The 22,399-nt window shown below is 42.7% G+C and overlaps 1 long non-coding RNA gene across 1 annotated transcript in view; it reads left to right on the top strand.

Annotated features, from left to right (window-relative positions):
• Nucleotides 1-19,241, top strand: part of LOC137627418 (uncharacterized) — a 68,205-nt gene extending 48,964 nt beyond the window's left edge. Inside the window, exons 5-8 of the long non-coding RNA XR_011041159.1 lie at nucleotides 5,309-5,414; nucleotides 6,332-6,466; nucleotides 17,188-17,293; nucleotides 18,211-19,241. This is a non-coding gene — a long non-coding RNA (uncharacterized lncRNA). The remainder of the gene's footprint in view (nucleotides 1-5,308; nucleotides 5,415-6,331; nucleotides 6,467-17,187; nucleotides 17,294-18,210) is intronic.
• The last annotated feature ends 3,158 nt before the right edge of the window (nucleotides 19,242-22,399 follow it).

Here is a 22,399-nt window from a genome sequence, read left to right on the forward strand (position 1 = left end):
ATTGGCTGTTCAGACCCCCGACCACCGTCTCTTCTCGGACGCATCAGACTCGGGCTGGGGTGCGACACTGGACGGACAGGAATGCTCGGGAACATGGAATCAGGAGCAAAGGACACTTCACATCAATTGCAAGGAGTTGTTGGCGGTTCATCTGGCCTTGATAAACTTCAAGTCCCTCCAGCTAAACAAGGTGGTGGAGGTGAACTCCGACAACACCACAGCCTTGGCTTACATCTCCAAGCAGGGAGGGACTCATTCGAGGAAGTTGTTCGAGATCGCAAGGGACCTCCTCATTTGGTCAAAAGATCGAAAGCTCACGCTGGTAACGAGGTTCATTCAGGGCGATATGAATGTCATGGCAGATCGCCTCAGCCGGAAGGGTCAGGTCATCCCCACAGAGTGGACCCTTCACAAGAATGTTTGCAGCAGACTTTGGGCCCTGTGGGGTCAGCCAACCATAGATCTGTTCGCTACCTCGATGACCAAGAGGCTCCCGTTGTATTGTTCTCCGATTCCAGACCCAGCAGCAGTTCACGTGGATGCCTTTCTGCTGGATTGGTCCCATCTCGACCTGTATGCATTCCCGCCGTTCAAGATTGTCAACAGGGTACTTCAGAAGTTTGCCTCTCACAAAGGGACACGGCTGACGTTGGTTGCTCCCCTCTGGCCCGCGAGAGAATGGTTCACAGAGGTACTGCAATGGCTGGTCGACGTTCCCAGGACTCTTCCTCTAAGAGTGGACCTTCTGCGTCAACCTCACGTAAAGAAGGTACACCCAAACCTCCACGCTCTTCGTCTGACTGCCTTCAGACTATCGAAAGACTCTCAAGAGCTAGAGGCTTTTCGAAGGAGGCAGCCAGAGCGATTGCCAGAGCAAGGAGGACATCCACTCTCAGAGTCTATCAGTCTAAATGGGAAGTCTTCCGAAGCTGGTGCAAGGCCAATGCAGTTTCCTCAACCAGTACCACTGTAACCCAGATTGCTGACTTCCTGTTACATCTAAGGAACGTAAGATCCCTGTCAGCTCCTACGATCAAGGGTTACAGAAGTATGTTGGCAGCGGTTTTCCGCCACAGAGGCTTGGATCTTTCCACCAACAAAGATCTACAGGACCTCCTTAGGTCTTTTGAGACCTCAAAGGAACGTCGGTTGTCCACTCCAGGCTGGAATCTAGACGTGGTCCTAAGGTTCCTTATGTCATCAAGATTTGAACCGCTCCAATCAGCCTCTTTTAAGGACCTCACATTAAAAACTCTTTTCCTCGTGTGCTTAGCAACAGCTAAAAGAGTAAGTGAGATCCACGCCTTCAGCAGGAACATAGGTTTCACATCTGAAACGGCTACATGTTCCTTGCAGCTCGGTTTTTTGGCTAAAAACGAGCTTCCTTCCCGTCCTTGGCCTAAGTCGTTCGAGATCCCAAGCCTGTCCAACTTGGTGGGGAACGAACTGGAGAGAGTACTTTGCCCAGTTAGAGCTCTTAGGTACTATCTAAGAAGGTCAAAACCATTACGAGGACAATCAGAAGCCTTATGGTGTGCTATCAAGAAGCCTTCTCTACCAATGTCTAAGAACGCAGTTTCTTACTACATCAGGCTTCTGATTAGAGAAGCACATTCTCATCTGAAGGAAGAAGACCTTGCTTTGCTGAAGGTAAGGACACATGAAGTGAGAGCTGTGGCTACTTCAGTGGCCTTCAAACAGAACCGTTCTCTGCAGAGTGTTATGGATGCAACCTATTGGAGAAGCAAGTCAGTGTTCACATCATTCTATCTCAAAGATGTCCAGTCTCTTTACGAGAACTGCTACACCCTGGGACCATTCGTAGCAGCGAGTGCAGTAGTAGGTGAGGGCTCAGCCACTACATTCCCATAATCCCATAACCTTTTTAACCTTTCTCTTGAATACTTTTTATTGTTGTTCTTTGGGTTGTACGGTCGGCTAAGAAGCCTTCCGCATCCTGGTTGATTTGGCGGGTGGTCAATTCTTTCTTGAGAAGCGCCTAGGTTAGAGGTTATGATGAGGTCCTTTAGTATGGGTTGCAGCCCTTTATACTTCAGCACCTAGGAGTCGTTCAGCATCCTAAGAGGACCGCTAGGCTCAGTAAGGAAGACGTACTTAATAAAGGCAGAGTAATGGTTCAAGTAGACTTCCTTACCAGGTACTTATTTATTTTATGTTTGTTATTTTGAATAACTGCTAAAATGAAATACGGGATACTTAGCTTCTTTGTTAACATGTATGCTGGTCTCCACCCACCACCCTGGGTGTGAATCAGCTACATGATCATCGGGTAAGATTAATATTGAAAAATGTTATTTTCATTAGTAAAATAAATTTTTGAATATACTTACCCGATGATCATGAATTAAAGAACCCGCCCTTCCTCCCCATAGAGAACCAGTGGACCGAGGAGAAAATTGAGTTCTTGTTGACAAGAAGTACTTGAGTACCTGCACACAGATGGCGCTGTTGAGTACACCCCCACCTGGATAGCGATCGCTGGCGTATCCCGACCGTAGATTTCTGTCGGGCAACGGAGTTGACAGCTACATGATCATCGGGTAAGTATATTCAAAAATTTATTTTACTAATGAAAATAACATTTTTCTTTCCTCATTGGGCTATCTTTCTTGTTGGAGCCATTATCATCATCATCTCCTACGCATATTGACGCAAAGGGCCTCGGTTAGATTTCACTATCGACTTATACCTCGGATATTAGCTAAAATCATAAAAATTTACTCAGATTTTGGTGGTCGACTTATCAAGGGGTCGCCTCATACTGTATACCGAGATATATGGTGCATAGTTTATTTGCTATTCCCTTATTTTCTTTCCTCATTGGGCTATCTTTCTTGTCGGAGCCATTATCATCATCATCTCCTACGCATATTGACGCAAAGGGCCTCGGTTAGATTTCACTATCGACTTATACCTCGGATATTAGCTAAAATCATAAAAATTTACTCAGATTTTGGTGGTCGACTTATCAAGGGGTCGCCTCATACTGTATACCGAGATATATGGTGCATAGTTTATTTGCTATTCCCTTATTTTCTTTCCTCATTGGGCTATCTTTCTTGTCGGAGCCATTATCATCATCATCTCCTACGCATATTGACGCAAAGGGCCTCGGTTAGATTTCACTATCGACTTATACCTCGGATATTAGCTAAAATCATAAAAATTTACTCAGATTTTGGTGGTCGACTTATCAAGGGGTCGCCTCATACTGTATACCGAGATATATGGTGCATAGTTTATTTGCTATTCCCTTATTTTCTTTCCTCATTGGGCTATCTTTCTTGTTGGAGCCATTATCATCATCATCTCCTACGCATATTGACGTAAAGGGCCTCTGTCAGATTTCACCAATTGTTTCATTGACTGGCTAAATCCATAGAGGATTCATTGGCTAGATTTATCAAAGGATAGCCACTTCCTTGTGGTTGTAGCATTCTGTTTTTCCAACCAGTGTTGTAGTTTGGCTTGTAAAATTAGCTTACGTGTAAAGTACAGCACTTCATTGTTATTGTGCGATAAAAACCAACTTAAGGTTGGAAGTGGAATTTGTATTTTGTATGTACTGTAATACTTAAGGAAAACTATGTAAAAGTTGAAACTTTTATTTTGAACTGATGTAAAGGGCTAATACTGTACTTCATTTATGATCCTGTAAGATGTTATTGCTCTAATCTTGCACGGTACCTTTCTTTTGTCTTCCTGTCAGCCCTCTTTTAACTTGTCAATTCTGTGTAGCCTCCCTAGTTGTAGTTTATGATACAGTGTGTACGTGTCATTTTTTCCAAGGATGTTTTTCAATGATGTCTGATCGTATTTGCCTCGCCTTTACACTGACAATGGTCTCTGAAACATATAGTCTGCCAAATTTTTCACTTATCCAAATCAATAGCAGTTTCTCAACTTCGTTGATGGTCTTCCTTGTTTGGGTAGAAATTATATTCCATTTGCCACATTAGTTTCTCTATTTTTAGAAATTAGGCAGACAGCCAATATTGGTATACCGTACTCCCAGAAAGTGTCAATCATGCTGAGAACCCTTTCTGCATTTTCAGTTATCTCCTTTCTTATTGCTGCAGTAGTTTTCAAAACTGTGCTACTACTAAACTTAGGCGTCATTGTTTATGTCTGAACTGGGCGAGAGATATGCATAAACTTAGTCACCTTTATTTTATACAGGTACACCCTTTCTTTATGAAGGGAAGACCAAAAAGATACTAGAATTCCTGTAACCATTTTTCCTCGTTAGTAGGATGCGTTGGCAACAGATAGCGTTGATCAATTCGGTCTTGTGTTTACATCGGGAATCTAGAAACGAAAAAAAAGTGCTTAGTAGGAATTACGTTTGTCACTACTGAACTGTTGAGTAATGATAAAATACAAAAATGGTGAAAGGAAGTGCATATTTTGTAGAAAAGCAATACCTACAGTAGTGTGTTGAATTGAAAGAGAATTAGTTGATTGGTATATCTCTTCAGAGGATTTTAGTTAGGTGCATTGTCAATAGATGTCTGTCTCTTCATGGCTTAATGTGTTGATCCCTTCAGGTTCTTTCGAGTTGAGCCTCCAAGTATCTGTTAGATCTCTGGTACGAAAAGTATGAAAATTCTGTTTGTTCGCTGAACTGTTCGTTATGGATGATTTGATATCAGAGTTATTACTGTAGTGGTTGTGTGGATTACTGAGTGGCGCCTCAGTCCCAACACTACCATGTGTCTTGGATAATACAAACCAATCTAATCTTGCTACTTAGCATCAGATATTCTGTTAAGTCTATTCTTAAGAACTATGGAAATCATTTAGGTATCGGAACTTTGTATTCTTGTTTAGCTTTACTGCTTTTGCCTAGAGGTTTGGTCCTTAACCCAAATGATTTATGTTCATTATTAGCTGTCAAAAAACATCAATATTGACAATTAGGATACAGTATCAAGATAGATTAGATAATATGGTTGAGTGAAGTTACATGCCTTTTGAATTTCAAGGGAGAGAGAGAAAGGTTTGCTACAAGTTTTCATGCACAATACAAGCTCATCACAAATTTAACATTCAAACAGATTCACTTGAAATATGTGACGTACATATTTGTACTCTATTTTGAGAATAACTCTGGGGATGTATGGAAAAAGCTTTGAAAGATGCAAACTTTTTTTAAATCTTCAAAAGCATAGGCATAGTGGGCCAGATTCTATGAATTAACCTTTCTGGTTTACAGCAGTTATATAAGATGAAATTGCCAACCCCTCACCATATATTTGTATTCCTGATTTTCTCATATATCTTTCAGGTGGAAATAAAAACCAAAGCTCCGTTGATATTGCAGCTCATATGCCATCACCCACATGGTTGTTCGCCCATACCTCAAGGGCATCCAGTACAGAGCTAAGATTCAGGTACAGTAGATACGTTTTATTTTGTTGTCCCTCCTATCCTTAGTTATACCCCATTTTACAACGGTTGGATGTTCGTTGTCCTTCCTATCTTTAGCTGTACCCTATTTGCAATGGAAAGAATTTTCACTGGGGTCTATTGTGGGGAAAGTTGACAATCTTTTACAATTTAGTTTGGAGTCTTATCAAAAGAAGTTGATGATTGAAATATATTTGAGATTATGTATAAAACTATAGCAGTTTATTAGATAAGCTGTTCACGCTTTCAATTTATTAAGTGATATGCATTTGTGAATCAAGGAATACTATGAGATACATATAGTATCTCCTAGAATATCTAATTGTTTGTTGAGAAGGGTTCACTGTTGCTAATATTTAAAGAAAACTTTTAAAAGACAACTTTATAGGTTTGAATGATAAGAACGCCCCCATTCTAATAAGTCTTGTTGAAAGCTAAAATTAATGCCAAATTGTCAAACTAACTATATAACATGATTTTTCTGTCTTATCATATCTTCTTTTAGTAATTTGGATAAATTACCATTTGATATTTTGTAGTTATTTATTCAATCAATGATCATTTCAAAACTTTGGGTGAAAACAATTTTATATGAAACGGTCTCGTTGGTCATACGTTGTTTGTACTCTTCAATCTGTGTAACTTATTGGACGATATCCAGTAATTGTACACGTTGGTATGACTTGAATTCTATGCTAATATGTTGATGGTTTTTTTAGGGAAGAGAGGGGAGCTAAACTTTGTGGTCTATTTACTAATTTAAATTGTTCTTTCCACTTTATCATGCTGCTAATGAATGCAGTTTTTCTATTTAATATGAAAAGTCAAAACTAAACTCTGCTAGTTGGGGAATCAAAGGTACAGTAGTAACAGTTTTTATAACTTTTTTTTTTTATTGCAGGTAATCCTTTAGTATTTTGCAAGGCATAACCCTCAAACAAACGATCCATCGCCTGAAAGTAGACGATGAGCTAGCTTCAATCAAGATTTAACATCAAGCGAGTCTTCTCAAGATTACCTGCCTTATATTATAATTGTACCATTACGTTCTTTGTTTTTTTTGCTAGTTGACCAACTTTTAATTTTAGAAATCTTTTAGTTTCTCTGATGTTCGTTTCCTAATCCACAGAAAAGGTCATATTATTAGTTTGAATTTGCACATGTTCAGAAAGGTCTGTGATAAAGAATTATTACAAATTTTAGTCTAAATTTAACACAATTAGAACCAACTGACTGTTTGTCATTTTTCATTTGCCATTTAGTTTACTCATAATCATGTAATTATATGCAAAAAAAATTGACACTAGCTACTACCTTTGGTTTTATGCCAAATATGTTTTGTATAGGTCAACTTAGTTGAAGTTACATTTCTAAAATTTGTCCAAACTAATGATTTATTTCTATGACCCTCTCCTGATGTTCAAATTACTTCTCTCAGGAAGTGGTTTTATCTACATTTACCTCTAAAACTTAAAAAAAAAATTCCCATATTCTTTCTTTTCAATAGACTTGACGCCACTAGTAAAGTAACGAGACAGTGTAGCGGTTGGTGTCAATAAGAGAAGTTTAGTGCTAGCCACATAGTCCTTGTCTTTCAGTCGCCTTTGGCTGGACAACCCGTAGCTCTAGATTTTTCAGCTGTAGGATTATGTGGTGTTCATAGATGTCTTCTCGGTTTGAGAACCACTAGCTCCTGATTTCTCAGGTTTAGGTTTTTAGTGTGTTTACAGATTTCTTTCTCGTTGTTTGTTGATAACTGCTCCATAGATTTTTCAAGGGAATTGTTTCTGGACAATCATGATTCGCATTCTCTTTCCCTCGTGTTAAGGACAGTATTGTGATATAAATAACTGTTTTGACAAGTGTGAAGGCCTTACTGTTTCTCTTATGAAAAACTATGCTTCTATAGTTTAGAACCAAATTAAAAGTTCACAGGGCAAAGGGAAACTTGCGATTTTGGGTTATGACCCCTTAGATAAATGCTCAATCATGAAAATGGGCGTTCTTATAACGAGACTTTTTGCAAAGAGCAAGTAATTGTTCAAAGGCTGTTAGTTACTATAATGAGCTCATCGGCTGTTTTAGTATGGGAGTTTATCCATACGCACACGCCATCGTTTGCGTTCACATTACAATCAACATTGTGCAGAAAAAGGAATCTATTTTGTCATTTTTATACAGATATATGTTAACACTACCATATATATTATTTCATATGGTAAGTAGAACATTTGTAATAACATGCCGATAGTTTTTAGCCTATGTTCAGTATATTATATGGCAACTTTTACACTACTGCGTAGGCAAGTTTTGTATTTCAATTCTTATACTATTGCTAAAGCTAGCTGATAACTTGGGTGTATTGCATGTTTTGAATATTAACTTGTACCTCAGATATTAGCTAAAATCATAAAAATTTACTCAGATTTTGGTGGTCGACTTATCTAGGGGTCGCCTCATACTGTATACCGAGATATATGGTGCATAGTTTATTTGCTATTCCCTTATTTTCAATATTAATCTTACCCGATGATCATGTAGCTGTCAACTCCGTTGCCCGACAGAAATCTACGGTCGGGATACGCCAGCGATCGCTATCCAGGTGGGGGTGTACTCAACAGCGCCATCTGTGAGCAGGTACTCAAGTACTTCTTGTCAACAAGAACTCAATTTTTCCTCTGTCGGCCGCCGGCAAGACCTACTTGGATACGCTGTTGATTTTGGAGTCTTTGTTCACGATTTGGTGATGTATTTGCTCTAAAGTTATAGCCTTCGCTATTCAGGAAGCTTTATCCTTAGCTTAGCAAGCTTTTGGAATTAATTTGATTTATTGGTTAACGAACTTTGCTTAATTTTGGAATTCCCCCTTGACTACTTCTAAATTCAAGATGTCTGACCAGTCCCAAGTTCCTAAATACAGGCAGTGTAGTGTTAGGACTTGTACTAGGCGTCTTCCTAAGGCCTCTATAGATCCTAACACCGTATGTTCCAATTGTAGGGGTAAATCCTGTCAATTGGAAGATCGATGTGGGGAATGTGCTGGGCTTTCGGAATTCGATTTTAACGAATTCCTTAGATATGCACGTAGGTTAGAGAAGGAGAGAGATAGGAGGAGTTCTTCTCGCTCTGTGGATTTTTCCTCTCCCCATGCCCCTCAACCTTTTCCTTCCCCTGTAGTGGTGACTCCCGAACCTGCTACGAGTGCTCAGCCTGCAATGGCTGATATGTTGCGTGCCATTCAGGCTCTCGGTGATAAGGTGGAGTCGTTGGTTAGTGACCGCAATCAGCTCTTGGCAGATGTCAGAGAGCTGAAAGCGAAGAGTGCAGTGGGAAGTGTTAGTGCTAGTGATGTGCATAGTGTCAGTGTCAGTGTTGCGCATGAGGGTACATCTGTGCGTGCCAGTCGTCCTCCCAGTCCGGGACCTCTTGCAAGCTCCCAAGCCCAGGGGAGAAGCAATGTCGAAGGACCAAAGGGTTCGGCAGGCCTTGATCGGCGCACGGATGTATCCTCAGTGGTTGCGGACGTATCTGTTAAGGATCGTCCCATCCACATACAGACGAATGAGCCCTTACATTCCTCGTCTGTGGAAGAAGTTTCCAGGAGGAAACGGTGGACCAAGGTCTCACGACCGCTCAAACGTAAGGTCCCTTCCGAGCTAGTCCAACGGCCCAGGTGTAGCCACTGGGTCAGTTCGGACTCGCCGCAGTCATCTGATGACTGCACACCTCCCAAGAGAGGTAGAGTGGTCCCTCAACAGGCTACTGCTCCGTCTGTTGTTGCTCCAACCACAGTAGACCCTAAGTGGTCCATGCTGCAGACTATGCAGTCTCAGCTTGCGGCATTCATGCAGGAGTATCATGCCGAGAAAGTTAACACCTCTCCTGTTAACCTACAACCCGCAGAGGTTGTGCGCTCAGCAGATACTGCGGCTGCCTGCTCCCACACTCCACCTGTGAGAGCTCCTCCACCGATGCGCAGTCCTCCCTGCCAGACGCATGTTCTTGCTGCACCATCTGCTAACATGCGTGAGCTGCCGCATCAGGAGTTGCCGGGTTCCAGCACTATGCGGCATTCTCCTCAGCCCATGCAGCATGCTCTGCATACCTTACAACATGCTCCGCATACCATGCAGCATGAGCCGCATACCTTACAGCATGCTCTGCATACCATACCGCATGCTCCTCAGCCCACCGCAGCCCCTCCCACACACCAGCCCTCTGCTTTTGTTGTTGCCAGCTCGCAGACCGACCAGCAGAGGCATGATGTTGGATCCGCAGGTACGCTGCACCCGTTCTGCCGGATTCAGCCGTTCAGCTTGCTGCTCTGCCTTTGCCACTCACAACTCAACTGTCGGATGATGATGTATCGGATGATGAAGCTGCACATCTGGATGAACCTCACTCTGATATTGAAGGGCACAAGTCTTCGCCACCCTCCTTAGACTTTCGCAAAGTCCTTGCCTTGTTCAGGGACTTGTATCCTGAGCATTTTGTGTCTGCAACCCCTCGTTCTCCTCCCTCCGAGTTTGCTCTGGGCATGCAGTCTGCTGCGCCTGCCTTCACCAAGCTTGTTCTCGCCAGATCATCTAGGAGAGCTTTGAGGGTTATGGGGGACTGGTTGCATTCCAAGAAGCAACTGGGAAGGACCTCTTTTGTCTTTCCTCCTCCCAAGCTTGCTTCTAAGTCGAGCGTCTGGTATACCACGGGAGAGGAACCCGGCTTGGGGGTTCCTGCCTCTGCCCAGGCCGACTTCTCAAGTCTGGTTGACTCTCCCCGCAGGTTGGCTATGAGACGTTCGAAGATCTGCTGGTCCTTTTCCGATTTAGATCATCTGTTGAAAGGAGTCTTTCGTGCCTTCGAGATATTCAACTTCCTCGATTGGTGTTTGGGAGCCTTAAGCAGGAAGACTTCCCCTTCAGATAAGGACTCGGCCATGCTGATCATGTCTAGCATGGACAAGGCAATTCGGGATGGGTCTGGTGAACTTGCGGCTTCATATGTATCAGGAGTCCTTAAGAAGAGAGAACATCTTTGCTCCTTCTTATCTGCTGGTATCACTCCTTGCCAGAAGTCAGAGTTGTTGTTTGCTCCTCTCTCCAAGTGTCTGTTTCCGGAGGAGTTGATTAAGGGGATGGCTGCCTCACTTATCCAGAAGGATACTCATGATCTGATGGCTTCTTCTGCACGTAAGGCTAAAACCTTACCTTCCGTGCCTAGACCCTTCCGCCCTGCAGCAGTTGACACACCTGCTTCTAGGTTCATCCCGCCCTTTCGTGGCAGAACCTCCAGCAGAGGAGGTACCCGTGCAGACAGTCACCGTGGCAAGTCCAAGAAGGGTTCCAAGTCCGCAAAAGGCAAGTTTTGACTGCCTTCCTCTCCAGACAGCAGTAGGAGCCAGACTCAAGACCTTCTGGCAAGCTTGGGAGAGCAGAGGTGCAGACGCTCAGTCAGTGAAGTGGCTAAGGGAGGGATACAGAATTCCGTTCTGCCGCAATCCCCCTCTAGCTACATCTCCCATCAACCTCTCTCCCAACTACAAGGAGAAGGACAAGAGGCTAGCGTTGCAACAAGAGGTGTCGCTCTTGCTACAAAAGGAAGCGGTGGTCATAGTCCGGGATCATCAATCCCCGGGCTTTTACAACCGTCTCTTCCTGGTAGCCAAGAAGACAGGAGGTTGGAGACCGGTGCTGGACGTCAGTGCTCTCAATGCTTTTGTCACCAAGCAGACGTTCACGATGGAGACGACGAAGTCGGTCCTAGCAGCGGTCAGGCAGGAGGACTGGATGGTCTCGTTAGACCTGAAAGACGCATACTTTCACGTCCCCATCCATCCAGACTCCCAACCTTTCCTAAGATTCGTCTTTGGAAAGGTTGTGTACCAGTTCCAAGCCCTGTGCTTTGGCCTAAGCACGGCACCTCTTGTGTTTACCAGACTGATGAGGAATATTGCGAAATTCCTTCACTTGGCAGACATCAGAGCCTCCCTCTATTTAGACGACTGGCTTTTAAGAGCTCCCACAAGTCGTCGCTGTCTGGAGAATCTCAGATGGACTATGGATCTGACCAAGGAACTGGGCCTCCTGGTCAATTTAGAGAAGTCCCAGCTCGTCCCATCCCAGACCATTGTCTACCTGGGTATGGAGATTCAGAGTCGAGCTTTTCGGGCTTTTCCGTCGGCCCCAAGGATCAACCAAGCCTTAGAATGCATCCAGAGCATGCTGAGAAGGAACCGATGCTCAGTCAGGCAGTGGATGAGTCTAACAGGGACACTTTCATCGCTGGCCCTGTTCATCGAGTTAGGGAGACTCCACCTCCGCCCCCTTCAGTATCATCTAGCTGCTCACTGGATAAAGGACATGACGCTAGAGACGGTCTCAGTTCCTGTTTCCGAAGAGATGAGGTCTACTCTAACGTGGTGGAAGAACAGCATTCTTCTCAAGGAAGGTCTACCATTGGCTGTTCAGACCCCCGACCACCGTCTCTTCTCGGACGCATCAGACTCGGGCTGGGGTGCGACACTGGACGGACAGGAATGCTCGGGAACATGGAATCAGGAGCAAAGGACACTTCACATCAATTGCAAGGAGTTGTTGGCGGTTCATCTGGCCTTGATAAACTTCAAGTCCCTCCAGCTAAACAAGGTGGTGGAGGTGAACTCCGACAACACCACAGCCTTGGCTTACATCTCCAAGCAGGGAGGGACTCATTCGAGGAAGTTGTTCGAGATCGCAAGGGACCTCCTCATTTGGTCAAAAGATCGAAAGCTCACGCTGGTAACGAGGTTCATTCAGGGCGATATGAATGTCATGGCAGATCGCCTCAGCCGGAAGGGTCAGGTCATCCCCACAGAGTGGACCCTTCACAAGAATGTTTGCAGCAGACTTTGGGCCCTGTGGGGTCAGCCAACCATAGATCTGTTCGCTACCTCGATGACCAAGAGGCTCCCGTTGTATTGTTCTCCGATTCCAGACCCAGCAGCAGTTCACGTGGATGCCTTTCTGCTGGATTGGTCCCATCTCGACCTGTATGCATTCCCGCCGTTCAAGATTGTCAACAGGGTACTTCAGAAGTTTGCCTCTCACAAAGGGACACGGCTGACGTTGGTTGCTCCCCTCTGGCCCGCGAGAGAATGGTTCACAGAGGTACTGCAATGGCTGGTCGACGTTCCCAGGACTCTTCCTCTAAGAGTGGACCTTCTGCGTCAACCTCACGTAAAGAAGGTACACCCAAACCTCCACGCTCTTCGTCTGACTGCCTTCAGACTATCGAAAGACTCTCAAGAGCTAGAGGCTTTTCGAAGGAGGCAGCCAGAGCGATTGCCAGAGCAAGGAGGACATCCACTCTCAGAGTCTATCAGTCTAAATGGGAAGTCTTCCGAAGCTGGTGCAAGGCCAATGCAGTTTCCTCAACCAGTACCACTGTAACCCAGATTGCTGACTTCCTGTTACATCTAAGGAACGTAAGATCCCTGTCAGCTCCTACGATCAAGGGTTACAGAAGTATGTTGGCAGCGGTTTTCCGCCACAGAGGCTTGGATCTTTCCACCAACAAAGATCTACAGGACCTCCTTAGGTCTTTTGAGACCTCAAAGGAACGTCGGTTGTCCACTCCAGGCTGGAATCTAGACGTGGTCCTAAGGTTCCTTATGTCATCAAGATTTGAACCGCTCCAATCAGCCTCTTTTAAGGACCTCACATTAAAAACTCTTTTCCTCGTGTGCTTAGCAACAGCTAAAAGAGTAAGTGAGATCCACGCCTTCAGCAGGAACATAGGTTTCACATCTGAAACGGCTACATGTTCCTTGCAGCTCGGTTTTTTGGCTAAAAACGAGCTTCCTTCCCGTCCTTGGCCTAAGTCGTTCGAGATCCCAAGCCTGTCCAACTTGGTGGGGAACGAACTGGAGAGAGTACTTTGCCCAGTTAGAGCTCTTAGGTACTATCTAAGAAGGTCAAAACCATTACGAGGACAATCAGAAGCCTTATGGTGTGCTATCAAGAAGCCTTCTCTACCAATGTCTAAGAACGCAGTTTCTTACTACATCAGGCTTCTGATTAGAGAAGCACATTCTCATCTGAAGGAAGAAGACCTTGCTTTGCTGAAGGTAAGGACACATGAAGTGAGAGCTGTGGCTACTTCAGTGGCCTTCAAACAGAACCGTTCTCTGCAGAGTGTTATGGATGCAACCTATTGGAGAAGCAAGTCAGTGTTCACATCATTCTATCTCAAAGATGTCCAGTCTCTTTACGAGAACTGCTACACCCTGGGACCATTCGTAGCAGCGAGTGCAGTAGTAGGTGAGGGCTCAGCCACTACATTCCCATAATCCCATAACCTTTTTAACCTTTCTCTTGAATACTTTTTATTGTTGTTCTTTGGGTTGTACGGTCGGCTAAGAAGCCTTCCGCATCCTGGTTGATTTGGCGGGTGGTCAATTCTTTCTTGAGAAGCGCCTAGGTTAGAGGTTGTGATGAGGTCCTTTAGTATGGGTTGCAGCCCTTTATACTTCAGCACCTAGGAGTCGTTCAGCATCCTAAGAGGACCGCTAGGCTCAGTAAGGAAGACGTACTTAATAAAGGCAGAGTAATGGTTCAAGTAGACTTCCTTACCAGGTACTTATTTATTTTATGTTTGTTATTTTGAATAACTGCTAAAATGAAATACGGGATACTTAGCTTCTTTGTTAACATGTATGCTGGTCTCCACCCACCACCCTGGGTGTGAATCAGCTACATGATCATCGGGTAAGATTAATATTGAAAAATGTTATTTTCATTAGTAAAATAAATTTTTGAATATACTTACCCGATGATCATGAATTAAAGAACCCGCCCTTCCTCCCCATAGAGAACCAGTGGACCGAGGAGAAAATTGAGTTCTTGTTGACAAGAAGTACTTGAGTACCTGCACACAGATGGCGCTGTTGAGTACACCCCCACCTGGATAGCGATCGCTGGCGTATCCCGACCGTAGATTTCTGTCGGGCAACGGAGTTGACAGCTACATGATCATCGGGTAAGTATATTCAAAAATTTATTTTACTAATGAAAATAACATTTTTCTTTCCTCATTGGGCTATCTTTCTTGTTGGAGCCATTATCATCATCATCTCCTACGCATATTGACGCAAAGGGCCTCGGTTAGATTTCACTATCGACTTATACCTCGGATATTAGCTAAAATCATAAAAATTTACTCAGATTTTGGTGGTCGACTTATCAAGGGGTCGCCTCATACTGTATACCGAGATATATGGTGCATAGTTTATTTGCTATTCCCTTATTTTCTTTCCTCATTGGGCTATCTTTCTTGTCGGAGCCATTATCATCATCATCTCCTACGCATATTGACGCAAAGGGCCTCGGTTAGATTTCACTATCGACTTATACCTCGGATATTAGCTAAAATCATAAAAATTTACTCAGATTTTGGTGGTCGACTTATCAAGGGGTCGCCTCATACTGTATACCGAGATATATGGTGCATAGTTTATTTGCTATTCCCTTATTTTCTTTCCTCATTGGGCTATCTTTCTTGTCGGAGCCATTATCATCATCATCTCCTACGCATATTGACGCAAAGGGCCTCGGTTAGATTTCACTATCGACTTATACCTCGGATATTAGCTAAAATCATAAAAATTTACTCAGATTTTGGTGGTCGACTTATCAAGGGGTCGCCTCATACTGTATACCGAGATATATGGTGCATAGTTTATTTGCTATTCCCTTATTTTCTTTCCTCATTGGGCTATCTTTCTTGTTGGAGCCATTATCATCATCATCTCCTACGCATATTGACGTAAAGGGCCTCTGTCAGATTTCACCAATTGTTTCATTGACTGGCTAAATCCATAGAGGATTCATTGGCTAGATTTATCAAAGGATAGCCACTTCCTTGTGGTTGTAGCATTCTGTTTTTCCAACCAGTGTTGTAGTTTGGCTTGTAAAATTAGCTTACGTGTAAAGTACAGCACTTCATTGTTATTGTGCGATAAAAACCAACTTAAGGTTGGAAGTGGAATTTGTATTTTGTATGTACTGTAATACTTAAGGAAAACTATGTAAAAGTTGAAACTTTTATTTTGAACTGATGTAAAGGGCTAATACTGTACTTCATTTATGATCCTGTAAGATGTTATTGCTCTAATCTTGCACGGTACCTTTCTTTTGTCTTCCTGTCAGCCCTCTTTTAACTTGTCAATTCTGTGTAGCCTCCCTAGTTGTAGTTTATGATACAGTGTGTACGTGTCATTTTTTCCAAGGATGTTTTTCAATGATGTCTGATCGCATTTGCCTCGCCTTTACACTGACAATGGTCTCTGAAACATAGTCTGCCAAATTTTTCACTTATCCAAATCAATAGCAGTTTCTCAACTTCGTTGATGGTCTTCCTTGTTTGGGTAGAAATTATATTCCATTTGCCACATTAGTTTCTCTATTTTTAGAAATTAGGCAGACAGCCAATATTGGTATACCGTACTCCCAGAAAGTGTCAATCATGCTGAGAACCCTTTCTGCATTTTCAGTTATCTCCTTTCTTATTGCTGCAGTAGTTTTCAAAACTGTGCTACTACTAAACTTAGGCGTCATTGTTTATGTCTGAACTGGGCGAGAGATATGCATAAACTTAGTCACCTTTATTTTATACAGGTACACCCTTTCTTTATGAAGGGAAGACCAAAAAGATACTAGAATTCCTGTAACCATTTTTCCTCGTTAGTAGGATGCGTTGGCAACAGATAGCGTTGATCAATTCGGTCTTGTGTTTACATCGGGAATCTAGAAACGAAAAAAAAGTGCTTAGTAGGAATTACGTTTGTCACTACTGAACTGTTGAGTAATGATAAAATACAAAAATGGTGAAAGGAAGTGCATATTTTGTAGAAAAGCAATACCTACAGTAGTGTGTTGAATTGAAAGAGAATTAGTTGATTGGTATATCTCTTCAGAGGATTTTAGTTAGGTGCATTGTCAATAGATGTCTGTCTCTTCATGGCTTAATGTGTTGATCCCTTCAGGTTCTTTCGAGTTGAGCCTCCAAGTATCTGTTAGATCTCTGGTACGAAAAGTATGAAAATTCTGTTTGTTCGCTGAACTGTTCGTTATGGATGATTTGATATCAGAGTTATTACTGTAGTGGTTGTGTGGATTACTGAGTGGCGCCTCAGTCCCAACACTACCATGTGTCTTGGATAATACAAACCAATCTAATCTTGCTACTTAGCATCAGATATTCTGTTAAGTCTATTCTTAAGAACTATGGAAATCATTTAGGTATCGGAACTTTGTATTCTTGTTTAGCTTTACTGCTTTTGCCTAGAGGTTTGGTCCTTAACCCAAATGATTTATGTTCATTATTAGCTGTCAAAAAACATCAATATTGACAATTAGGATACAGTATCAAGATAGATTAGATAATATGGTTGAGTGAAGTTACATGCCTTTTGAATTTCAAGGGAGAGAGAGAAAGGTTTGCTACAAGTTTTCATGCACAATACAAGCTCATCACAAATTTAACATTCAAACAGATTCACTTGAAATATGTGACGTACATATTTGTACTCTATTTTGAGAATAACTCTGGGGATGTATGGAAAAAGCTTTGAAAGATGCAAACTTTTTTTAAATCTTCAAAAGCATAGGCATAGTGGGCCAGATTCTATGAATTAACCTTTCTGGTTTACAGCAGTTATATAAGATGAAATTGCCAACCCCTCACCATATATTTGTATTCCTGATTTTCTCATATATCTTTCAGGTGGAAATAAAAACCAAAGCTCCGTTGATATTGCAGCTCATATGCCATCACCCACATGGTTGTTCGCCCATACCTCAAGGGCATCCAGTACAGAGCTAAGATTCAGGTACAGTAGATACGTTTTATTTTGTTGTCCCTCCTATCCTTAGTTATACCCCATTTTACAACGGTTGGATGTTCGTTGTCCTTCCTATCTTTAGCTGTACCCTATTTGCAATGGAAAGAATTTTCACTGGGGTCTATTGTGGGGAAAGTTGACAATCTTTTACAATTTAGTTTGGAGTCTTATCAAAAGAAGTTGATGATTGAAATATATTTGAGATTATGTATAAAACTATAGCAGTTTATTAGATAAGCTGTTCACGCTTTCAATTTATTAAGTGATATGCATTTGTGAATCAAGGAATACTATGAGATACATATAGTATCTCCTAGAATATCTAATTGTTTGTTGAGAAGGGTTCACTGTTGCTAATATTTAAAGAAAACTTTTAAAAGACAACTTTATAGGTTTGAATGATAAGAACGCCCCCATTCTAATAAGTCTTGTTGAAAGCTAAAATTAATGCCAAATTGTCAAACTAACTATATAACATGATTTTTCTGTCTTATCATATCTTCTTTTAGTAATTTGGATAAATTACCATTTGATATTTTGTAGTTATTTATTCAATCAATGATCATTTCAAAACTTTGGGTGAAAACAATTTTATATGAAACGGTCTCGTTGGTCATACGTTGTTTGTACTCTTCAATCTGTGTAACTTATTGGACGATATCCAGTAATTGTACACGTTGGTATGACTTGAATTCTATGCTAATATGTTGATGGTTTTTTTAGGGAAGAGAGGGGAGCTAAACTTTGTGGTCTATTTACTAATTTAAATTGTTCTTTCCACTTTATCATGCTGCTAATGAATGCAGTTTTTCTATTTAATATGAAAAGTCAAAACTAAACTCTGCTAGTTGGGGAATCAAAGGTACAGTAGTAACAGTTTTTATAACTTTTTTTTTTTATTGCAGGTAATCCTTTAGTATTTTGCAAGGCATAACCCTCAAACAAACGATCCATCGCCTGAAAGTAGACGATGAGCTAGCTTCAATCAAGATTTAACATCAAGCGAGTCTTCTCAAGATTACCTGCCTTATATTATAATTGTACCATTACGTTCTTTGTTTTTTTTGCTAGTTGACCAACTTTTAATTTTAGAAATCTTTTAGTTTCTCTGATGTTCGTTTCCTAATCCACAGAAAAGGTCATATTATTAGTTTGAATTTGCACATGTTCAGAAAGGTCTGTGATAAAGAATTATTACAAATTTTAGTCTAAATTTAACACAATTAGAACCAACTGACTGTTTGTCATTTTTCATTTGCCATTTAGTTTACTCATAATCATGTAATTATATGCAAAAAAAATTGACACTAGCTACTACCTTTGGTTTTATGCCAAATATGTTTTGTATAGGTCAACTTAGTTGAAGTTACATTTCTAAAATTTGTCCAAACTAATGATTTATTTCTATGACCCTCTCCTGATGTTCAAATTACTTCTCTCAGGAAGTGGTTTTATCTACATTTACCTCTAAAACTTAAAAAAAAAATTCCCATATTCTTTCTTTTCAATAGACTTGACGCCACTAGTAAAGTAACGAGACAGTGTAGCGGTTGGTGTCAATAAGAGAAGTTTAGTGCTAGCCACATAGTCCTTGTCTTTCAGTCGCCTTTGGCTGGACAACCCGTAGCTCTAGATTTTTCAGCTGTAGGATTATGTGGTGTTCATAGATGTCTTCTCGGTTTGAGAACCACTAGCTCCTGATTTCTCAGGTTTAGGTTTTTAGTGTGTTTACAGATTTCTTTCTCGTTGTTTGTTGATAACTGCTCCATAGATTTTTCAAGGGAATTGTTTCTGGACAATCATGATTCGCATTCTCTTTCCCTCGTGTTAAGGACAGTATTGTGATATAAATAACTGTTTTGACAAGTGTGAAGGCCTTACTGTTTCTCTTATGAAAAACTATGCTTCTATAGTTTAGAACCAAATTAAAAGTTCACAGGGCAAAGGGAAACTTGCGATTTTGGGTTATGACCCCTTAGATAAATGCTCAATCATGAAAATGGGCGTTCTTATAACGAGACTTTTTGCAAAGAGCAAGTAATTGTTCAAAGGCTGTTAGTTACTATAATGAGCTCATCGGCTGTTTTAGTATGGGAGTTTATCCATACGCACACGCCATCGTTTGCGTTCACATTACAATCAACATTGTGCAGAAAAAGGAATCTATTTTGTCATTTTTATACAGATATATGTTAACACTACCATATATATTATTTCATATGGTAAGTAGAACATTTGTAATAACATGCCGATAGTTTTTAGCCTATGTTCAGTATATTATATGGCAACTTTTACACTACTGCGTAGGCAAGTTTTGTATTTCAATTCTTATACTATTGCTAAAGCTAGCTGATAACTTGGGTGTATTGCATGTTTTGAATATTAACTTGTACCTCAGATATTAGCTAAAATCATAAAAATTTACTCAGATTTTGGTGGTCGACTTATCTAGGGGTCGCCTCATACTGTATACCGAGATATATGGTGCATAGTTTATTTGCTATTCCCTTATTTTCAATATTAATCTTACCCGATGATCATGTAGCTGTCAACTCCGTTGCCCGACAGAAATCTACGGTCGGGATACGCCAGCGATCGCTATCCAGGTGGGGGTGTACTCAACAGCGCCATCTGTGAGCAGGTACTCAAGTACTTCTTGTCAACAAGAACTCAATTTTTCCTCTGTCGGCCGCCGGCAAGACCTACTTGGATACGCTGTTGATTTTGGAGTCTTTGTTCACGATTTGGTGATGTATTTGCTCTAAAGTTATAGCCTTCGCTATTCAGGAAGCTTTATCCTTAGCTTAGCAAGCTTTTGGAATTAATTTGATTTATTGGTTAACGAACTTTGCTTAATTTTGGAATTCCCCCTTGACTACTTCTAAATTCAAGATGTCTGACCAGTCCCAAGTTCCTAAATACAGGCAGTGTAGTGTTAGGACTTGTACTAGGCGTCTTCCTAAGGCCTCTATAGATCCTCACACCGTATGTTCCAATTGTAGGGGTAAATCCTGTCAATTGGAAGATCGATGTGGGGAATGTGCTGGGCTTTCGGAATTCGATTTTAACGAATTCCTTAGATATGCACGTAGGTTAGAGAAGGAGAGAGATAGGAGGAGTTCTTCTCGCTCTGTGGATTTTTCCTCTCCCCATGCCCCTCAACCTTTTCCTTCCCCTGTAGTGGTGACTCCCGAACCTGCTACGAGTGCTCAGCCTGCAATGGCTGATATGTTGCGTGCCATTCAGGCTCTCGGTGATAAGGTGGAGTCGTTGGTTAGTGACCGCAATCAGCTCTTGGCAGATGTCAGAGAGCTGAAAGCGAAGAGTGCAGTGGGAAGTGTTAGTGCTAGTGATGTGCATAGTGTCAGTGTCAGTGTTGCGCATGAGGGTACATCTGTGCGTGCCAGTCGTCCTCCCAGTCCGGGACCTCTTGCAAGCTCCCAAGCCCAGGGGAGAAGCAATGTCGAAGGACCAAAGGGTTCGGCAGGCCTTGATCGGCGCACGGATGTATCCTCAGTGGTTGCGGACGTATCTGTTAAGGATCGTCCCATCCACATACAGACGAATGAGCCCTTACATTCCTCGTCTGTGGAAGAAGTTTCCAGGAGGAAACGGTGGACCAAGGTCTCACGACCGCTCAAACGTAAGGTCCCTTCCGAGCTAGTCCAACGGCCCAGGTGTAGCCACTGGGTCAGTTCGGACTCGCCGCAGTCATCTGATGACTGCACACCTCCCAAGAGAGGTAGAGTGGTCCCTCAACAGGCTACTGCTCCATCTGTTGTTGCTCCAACCACAGTAGACCCTAAGTGGTCCATGCTGCAGACTATGCAGTCTCAGCTTGCGGCATTCATGCAGGAGTATCATGCCGAGAAAGTTAACACCTCTCCTGTTAACCTACAACCCGCAGAGGTTGTGCGCTCAGCAGATACTGCGGCTGCCTGCTCCCACACTCCACCTGTGAGAGCTCCTCCACCGATGCGCAGTCCTCCCTGCCAGACGCATGTTCTTGCTGCACCATCTGCTAACATGCGTGAGCTGCCGCATCAGGAGTTGCCGGGTTCCAGCACTATGCGGCATTCTCCTCAGCCCATGCAGCATGCTCTGCATACCTTACAACATGCTCCGCATACCATGCAGCATGAGCCGCATACCTTACAGCATGCTCTGCATACCATACCGCATGCTCCTCAGCCCACCGCAGCCCCTCCCACACACCAGCCCTCTGCTTTTGTTGTTGCCAGCTCGCAGACCGACCAGCAGAGGCATGATGTTGGATCCGCAGGTACGCTGCACCCGTTCTGCCGGATTCAGCCGTTCAGCTTGCTGCTCTGCCTTTGCCACTCACAACTCAACTTTCGGATGATGATGTATCGGATGATGAAGCTGCACATCTGGATGAACCTCACTCTGATATTGAAGGGCACAAGTCTTCGCCACCCTCCTTAGACTTTCGCAAAGTCCTTGCCTTGTTCAGGGACTTGTATCCTGAGCATTTTGTGTCTGCAACCCCTCGTTCTCCTCCCTCCGAGTTTGCTCTGGGCATGCAGTCTGCTGCGCCTGCCTTCACCAAGCTTGTTCTCGCCAGATCATCTAGGAGAGCTTTGAGGGTTATGGGGGACTGGTTGCATTCCAAGAAGCAACTGGGAAGGACCTCTTTTGTCTTTCCTCCTCCCAAGCTTGCTTCTAAGTCGAGCGTCTGGTATGCCACGGGAGAGGAACCCGGCTTGGGGGTTCCTGCCTCTGCCCGGGCCGACTTCTCAAGTCTGGTTGACTCTCCCCGCAGGTTGGCTATGAGACGTTCGAAGATCTGCTGGTCCTTTTCCGATTTAGATCATCTGTTGAAAGGAGCCTTTCGTGCCTTCGAGATATTCAACTTCCTCGATTGGTGTTTGGGAGCCTTAAGCAGGAAGACTTCCTCTTCAGATAAGGACTCGGCCATGCTGATCATGTCTAGCATGGACAAGGCAATTCGGGATGGGTCTGGTGAACTTGCGGCTTCATATGTATCAGGAGTCCTTAAGAAGAGAGAACATCTTTGCTCCTTCTTATCTGCTGGTATCACTCCTTGCCAGAAGTCAGAGTTGTTGTTTGCTC

Source organism: Palaemon carinicauda, chromosome 35, assembly GCF_036898095.1.
Source record: "Palaemon carinicauda isolate YSFRI2023 chromosome 35, ASM3689809v2, whole genome shotgun sequence".
Classification (NCBI taxonomy): domain Eukaryota; kingdom Metazoa; phylum Arthropoda; class Malacostraca; order Decapoda; family Palaemonidae; genus Palaemon; species Palaemon carinicauda.